Raw genomic sequence first — 6,609 nt, 5'->3', positions numbered from 1 at the left:
GTTGATGAAGAGAAGACTCAAATGAACATTTGCACAAATTAATAAAGGCCAGAGAAACAAGAGAAGTAAAACCAGGCACTAATTCTTTATCTGAGCAGTGCTAAACAACAAAACCACAAAGTAAACGTGTATGTGTTTTGCATTTGTGTGGGGTTTCATATCTCAGCCTACTGTCTGGAAACTTTTAATATTCTCCTACAAGTTGCTTGACAGTGAGTTGCACATAGTTGTGGGATGCTTATGGTCAAGCTGCTGTTGTATTTTGGGAGAGCAGGCTTCTTGCTACACCTGGATTTTCTGTTCCTTCCCAGCCCTCCCACTCTAAAACCAATGCACATCACATCAGGTGGCTTTCAAAATTATAATCTCATCACTAGATCCTCTTTTCACTGTCCCACTCAGTTCAACTTTTGAGAACAATATGAAATGCATTTTTAAAGGCTGAAGATGCTGGAATACATAAACACAGGTAGATGTAATTATTGTTTGGTTTGAGAACTGGAGTCATTGTAAGGCAACAGATACGCTGCTGTATTTAAGATGAAAAGTTGTTCTTCAAGTAGAAATTGTGTTATGTACTTAGACTATTAAATACATGTTTGATTCAGAAATGCACAAAGCACCATTTGTGCCACTTAAAGTTCACATGGAAAAGCTGAATCACCCAAGCCATCTGAATGATGCACACTATTTGGTAGTTGTTTTCTTCAGCAGGCAGCTGGTGATCTCTCTTCCTGTATTCTGGGCTTGGGTGGGGGAGGAAAAGGAAGACAGAAAGGAGTCTCCGGGGTGGGGGCAAAAGCTATTGCTTCATGTGTGCAAACTTAATGGTTTTCCTGAGATCTCTCTAAATTGGTGGTAAGTTGAAGCTATGTTAAGAGGATTGAAGAGGCAATAGATATTGCAACTAGGTTATAAGGAGTTTTTATTTTAAAGTAATGATGCTTTATGAACATTTTAGGCATGATTTGTTCTTTATAAGTTGTATTTCTAGCAGTTCTTCGTGGTGGGAGACATGGGATATGTGCTAGGGATGGGGGTCCTTCAGACTTGGTAGCTTCTGTGTCTCCTGCTCCCCTCTTGAAATACAGAGGTAAACTGCGAGATTCGTTGCCTCAGTCACCCACCAAAAAATGCTAACTCAATTTCTCATGTGCTGCTCATGTTGTAAAGTTAGCACCCAATGTACATGTTTGTCTGCTGAAGCTCAGTGGTAGTGAAGGGCGTTTAGTGCTGAAAAAACCTCCCAGGTCAGGAGTGGGACAGACATGTGACAGAGTTGGGGGGAGCAGTAGTTTTGCAGAAAACCCCACACGTACTCTCTGAAGCCGCATCCTTAGTTTTCTACATTTAGGATGTATCTTTTTTTTTTGTGGATATTTTGTTTATATTGACATTGGCAAAGAAGTCTTTTTCTTCTTTTTTTAGTGATCTATCTCTTTATTACTCTCTGTTTTACTTATTTAGATGGTCAGATTTTTTTTTTTAGCAAGCCTTGTCTTGTAGTTTTAACTTCCTGAGTGTGCTGGGTTGGGGATTTAATTGTTCTCTATTGTACTTATTAGTACATTTGAATGGGTCTAAAGAGCAGCAGAATGGAAAAAGCAATACAGAGAAGCTTTGCTCAGATCTTGATTGTCTGGCTTTTCTTTGGGTTTTTCTTTTTTCCCAAAGCTGAAGAGGGATGCAGCCAGCAGGCATTCAAATCTTCTTTTGAGACTAAACCAAACTGTGTGACTGTCAGTGTGATTAATGAACTGCCTGGGAATTGATGGCAAATGACTTGTATTTCTAACCAACACAGAACTGGGCCTCTGGTTCTCAGCAGATTCTTCAAGAGAGCATCTCATTTACTGTGCAAGGGGGGCACTTCCATTCCTTTTGGTGACTGTCAATTTAGGGCTGGCAGTGCCTGCAATAACATGAAGTACTTACCACAGCAGGTAGTTTCAGCGAGGGGCAACAGCCCCTCTTGCTTAGAAAACATTGGCCTTTGAGAAAATATTAAATCAATCTATGTTGCATAGTCTTAAGAAAAGATGACTGCATTGGTGTCACAAGAACAAACATTAAAGATTTATGTGTGAAATTTATAGGACAAGAGACAATAAGCTTAAATTGCGGCACAGAGGTTGAATTTGGTTGATGTCAAGGAGAGCTAAGCACTGGTTTAAGATGCTGAAGGGAGCTGTGGAACCTCCATTATTTGATGTCTTAAAGAACGGGTTAGGCAGCCTCTGTCAGAAGTAGCCCGAGTATAATTGATCCTGCTGGGAGGGACAGACTTAATGATCTCTTGATATTTCTACAGCCTTATGAATTTGCAGAGATGTGAGTAGGCTGTATGTGATTGCATCCTGGTAGAGTTCATCAAGTTCTTTCAGGCCCTTCTGGATAAAAGCCGCCATGCACACTTCACCATAACCATAATAGTGACATGTGGAGGTTTAGAGGACCCTGAAGCAATCAAATGAATGTGTGAGAAGATGCACTTCAAGGCCACCACACAGGAAAGAGGGACAGGGAGCATACATTCAGAATCAGTAATTTTGCAGTTTGGTACTTACCTAGAGTAAAATCATCATCAAAAATTAACATTGTCGTTCTTCAGTTAAGGCACTTGCAGAACATTTCAAAAACACCACTTTTTGTTTTGAGGAACTATGGGGGTTTTCCTCTTAATTGAAGGAAAGTATTTGGAATGGTGCTACATTCTGGCAAGAGAAGGTGTATGGATAGCTCTAAAATATAATTTGGCCTTTTAAAATCAAGATGCTAGACCTACAAAGTCTTCTCTTTTATACTACTTCCTGAGTTGAAAGACACATCACTGCCATTTCTAATGTAATTTTTAATTTTTAAAAAGGAAAATAACTTGCAGACAGGTAAGGCAGCTCTGTGCTTATGGAGGTAGCTTGTTTCTGTATGTAAGTTCCTTGTTAAAACAAGCTGTGAAGCAAAAAATACCCACCTTCATCTTTCAGCCAGTGGGTGGCCCGGGGGTATGAGCTTTATGGGAGACACATGGGTGGCATGATACCAAGAAATTTATTTCTCATGCAGTGCAAATCATCAGTGGCCAGAGTTTCCAGAAAGCAGCACCAGATGTCCTGAATATTTTGACATTCAAGTCTGTAGAAAGTTCCAAAGAGGAGGAAGTGAAAGAATGGTGGCAAGTCTCTTGCAAGCAATTTTAGGGATGTGGGACTTCATTTGCACATGAGTGTGACAGCTCTTTTCAGCAAAAAGCATGGTGGGAAGTGGGATAGACTTTGTCTTTACTACCACTCAAAGGACTGAGCCATCTGCTTTTTCATGTCATCAAGGAACACTCTCTGGTCTGCTGCCTTTATCTCTTCTGTGGCATATTTACTCTTTCCATAAGCAACACACGTGCTTCTGCAGACCTGTCAGTATTGCCCTCACTACGATTCAGAGTGCACGTAAAGCCAGTAGTTATTTTAGGAAACAATGGCTGAGTCTCTGCATCAGATTTCAAGATACATTTTTGGGCAAGTTTTCAGATAATCCATTTATATGCAGTTGAAGTGCTTTGAAGATATAAAGTGCCATGTTACAGATAAGTACTGATTAGTCATGCAAATAAATGGAGATATTTTAATTAGGGCAATTTCAACATGACTTGTACTGTGGAAAAGAGCCTATGTAAACATACTAAATAGGTAATTTATTAGTGGGAACAACCTGTGATTAAGTGTGTTGTGTTTTAATTTTTGAGGGGGAATAATATACTTTGCAGTGTAACAATACAAGAGCGTAACATCCTGATAAGCTAAAAAAAACAAAAACAACCTCTCTTTTTTTGAAGTTTTCATAAATTTATGAGATATTTGTGTCTCTTCATGTCTGCTTGAGCCACAGTACAGCTCCAAGTAAGATGGGCATGTTCAAGTATGTACTGCCTGAAATGTGGCAGTCTTGCCAGCTGGTCAGTCTGAGACTCCTGTGGTGTTACAGTAGCTTTGTTCTGGGGTTTGCCATCACTTTTCTGCCAGGACCCTTTCTTGCAGTAACTTTTTGTGTGATCAGCATCATGACTGATCAGGAGTGACAGCAAGCGACTGGTGTGTTTTCCACCAGGCCTTCTGGTGTTGTGTGCGTGGTGTGTGAAGTGTTGCTGGGTCATTGTATATCTACTACAGAGTCACTTTTGTACATGTGTGCAATTATAGGTAAGGTGAATAGAAATGGGGGCCAGGATCCAGGTACTGTTTAGCTACACTTGCTCAGGAGGGCTTCTGAGAGTTGGAGCCAGACCTTTGATGTTCTTGGTATGGTTGCACACTGTGCTGTTCCTTTTCTTGGAATCAGGATTGGGTACCTCTGTGATGAGGAATGGAGCAGAATATCAGACTATTGTTATTGATATGTGTGTGTTTATCACCTTTGACAATATATCTGGACAATGTAAGTGATGAATATTTGATGAACTATGGGAATACATCCATGAAACGATTCCTTGTCTCTTTGTTTTTAGTGCCAGGCCTTGTTTATAGTGGAGTGTGCCAAAGTTAACCTCCAATTAAAAATCAGGAGAGGCAACAGCTTACCCCATGGTAAACACCATGCAGTGGCTCAATTTACTCTCTGTAAGTTAGTCACAACACCCACAGTCTTTTTAATTTATGACTAAAATGCAAAGGTGTAATGTAAGTGGATTTTCCAGTCTGGTTTCCTAGTTTCAGTGGAATTTGCCTGAGCTTTATAGAAGTATAAAAAGTATTTACATGTGTGTATGCCTGTGGGTGAATGTAAATACCCATGTACTGAATTCTGTTTAAACTACTCAACCATAATATTTGAGATGGAATGGCATGACTTGTCAGCTCTGTCTTTCCAAACCTTCCAAAGAGCTTAGACTTACAAACTATAGTCAAGAAACATGAGTCTGCTGTTGTCATATTCCCTGCCCACACAGCCCCCTTACCTAGAAAGAGGATAAAACCAGGCTCAAGTGAAAGTTTAGTGAAACAGCTTATGTGTAATTTCTCACTATATTCCTATATGAGAGGTATGTTTCTCTTTTCTTTTTTCTTTCAACTGAGAATATGTAAGACATTTTCACAATCATTGAGGCTGCAGTACCTACAAAAGTTCAGTCCAAAACCTATTTAATCATTGCTATTCTCATTCTAGTGTAAGAGTTACACTCACAAGTGCAGCTGTGTGCATCTCTGCCTATTTAAAAAGAAGTCAAATTTCATCTAGATTTGTGCTTTGAAAAAAACCCAAACAACTCATGTGACTTCATGACTTTGCTAAAATATGTTCTTTGCCTTTTAAATAGGGACTTTCACTTGAAGGAATTTACAACAGATTTTTCTCTCAGTCCTTCACACTTAGATTTTGGCTTTATTCCAGCGTGTTAAAACTAGATTTATAATTGCCTTATTTACAAGGTAGGGTTTCCCCTTCTCCTTGTTTGCTTAACTTGTCAGATTGTAGACTATCAGGCGCCACTTAGCCTTCTTAAAAAATAATGGTTTATTTCTATTCCTTTTCTGATAAATATCTATTTATTCTCCCGAAAAACCATCATCAGAATGAACAGAAAAAGTGGATTATTCTGAATTTAATTTATAATAAAAGAGAGTCTGGGTTTAACAGAATGGAAGAAACTAGATAAAGCGGTCCTTAATTTGATTAGAAGATAATTTGACTTAAAATTCCTGTTGTATTTTTTTCTCCCGAAAATTACGGATTTAGATAAAATTTGGGTCTTACAGTGATCTGAAATTCCATTCCAGGCTTTAAAGAAGGCCCAAGCATAGTAAATGTTTTGGGGAACAAAATTATTCACAATGGCTTTTGGCTTGAGACTGTAAGTTAATTATTTATTTTTAGCATCAGTCTCTGCCTCTTGGATACCTGACTGGCTCTAGGATACACAGAACCAGCACAGGGACACCTGTTGGGAACACTTGTGCTTTCAGGACATGCTTGAGCCTTTCTCTCTCAAACTTGCCATCGTATGTCCTTCAGCTTCCTCGCTATCTAAAACAGCTCCTTGTCAGTACTTTTCTCTTCCCAATGATCCTATCAGCAGGTCCAGCATTCTCTTTAGGAAGAGAAAGTTAATGGGTGAGAGGTAATGTAGTAAAAATTGGCTTGTCCGTAACAGTGCAAGAAGCAGATTATGTATCACAGCCTGGTGTACAAGTACTTTGGAAATTGTTTGCTTACATGATTTCCTATGTGGATTTTTTTGTGGCATTTGACTGCTTGGCTGAGCTCCTTGGGTCTCTGCTCCCAGACAAACTTTTGCAGTGGGAGAAAGATGTTTTATTGTATTCTGTGGATGAATGCTGGTATTCATACAAAACACAGCCTGTCTAGTCATGCACATAAATAAAAAAATCCATTCAAGATAATGATGACCAAAAGGGAACATACATATGTCAGATAGATCATATTCTGTAAATACAGACAATAATGAGGTTTGTAGAATCTGCTTAACTTAGGTCTTGGTCCTGCAGGCATTTATCAGCATGTGAATACATTTATGTAGCCCTGTTAACTTTTAGGAGTGCTCAAGTTTTTAAGATTAGTCCAAAGGTTCTGGAACACACCTAGTGATTTTGTTAAACT

The 6,609-nt window shown here is 39.1% G+C and overlaps 1 protein-coding gene across 2 annotated transcripts in view; it reads left to right on the top strand.

Moving 5' to 3' along the window:
• Positions 1-786: 786 nt before the first annotated feature.
• The window catches only part of IPCEF1 (interaction protein for cytohesin exchange factors 1), an 81,814-nt gene continuing 75,991 nt past the window's right edge, over positions 787-6,609 (top strand). The window contains exon 1 of one of the 2 annotated variants that reach the window (XM_023923404.2): positions 787-858. The gene's annotated coding sequence lies outside the window, so the exon portion shown is untranslated. The remainder of the gene's footprint in view (positions 859-6,609) is intronic. The other variant, XM_086877304.1, reaches the window with a different exon arrangement.

Source organism: Cyanistes caeruleus, chromosome 2 (genome assembly GCF_971803275.1).
Source record: "Cyanistes caeruleus chromosome 2, bCyaCae1.hap1.1, whole genome shotgun sequence".
In the NCBI taxonomy this organism is placed as follows: Eukaryota; Metazoa; Chordata; class Aves; order Passeriformes; family Paridae; genus Cyanistes; species Cyanistes caeruleus.
The sequence above is the reverse complement of the archived record's forward strand: the minus strand, read 5'-3'. Positions and strand labels throughout refer to the sequence as shown.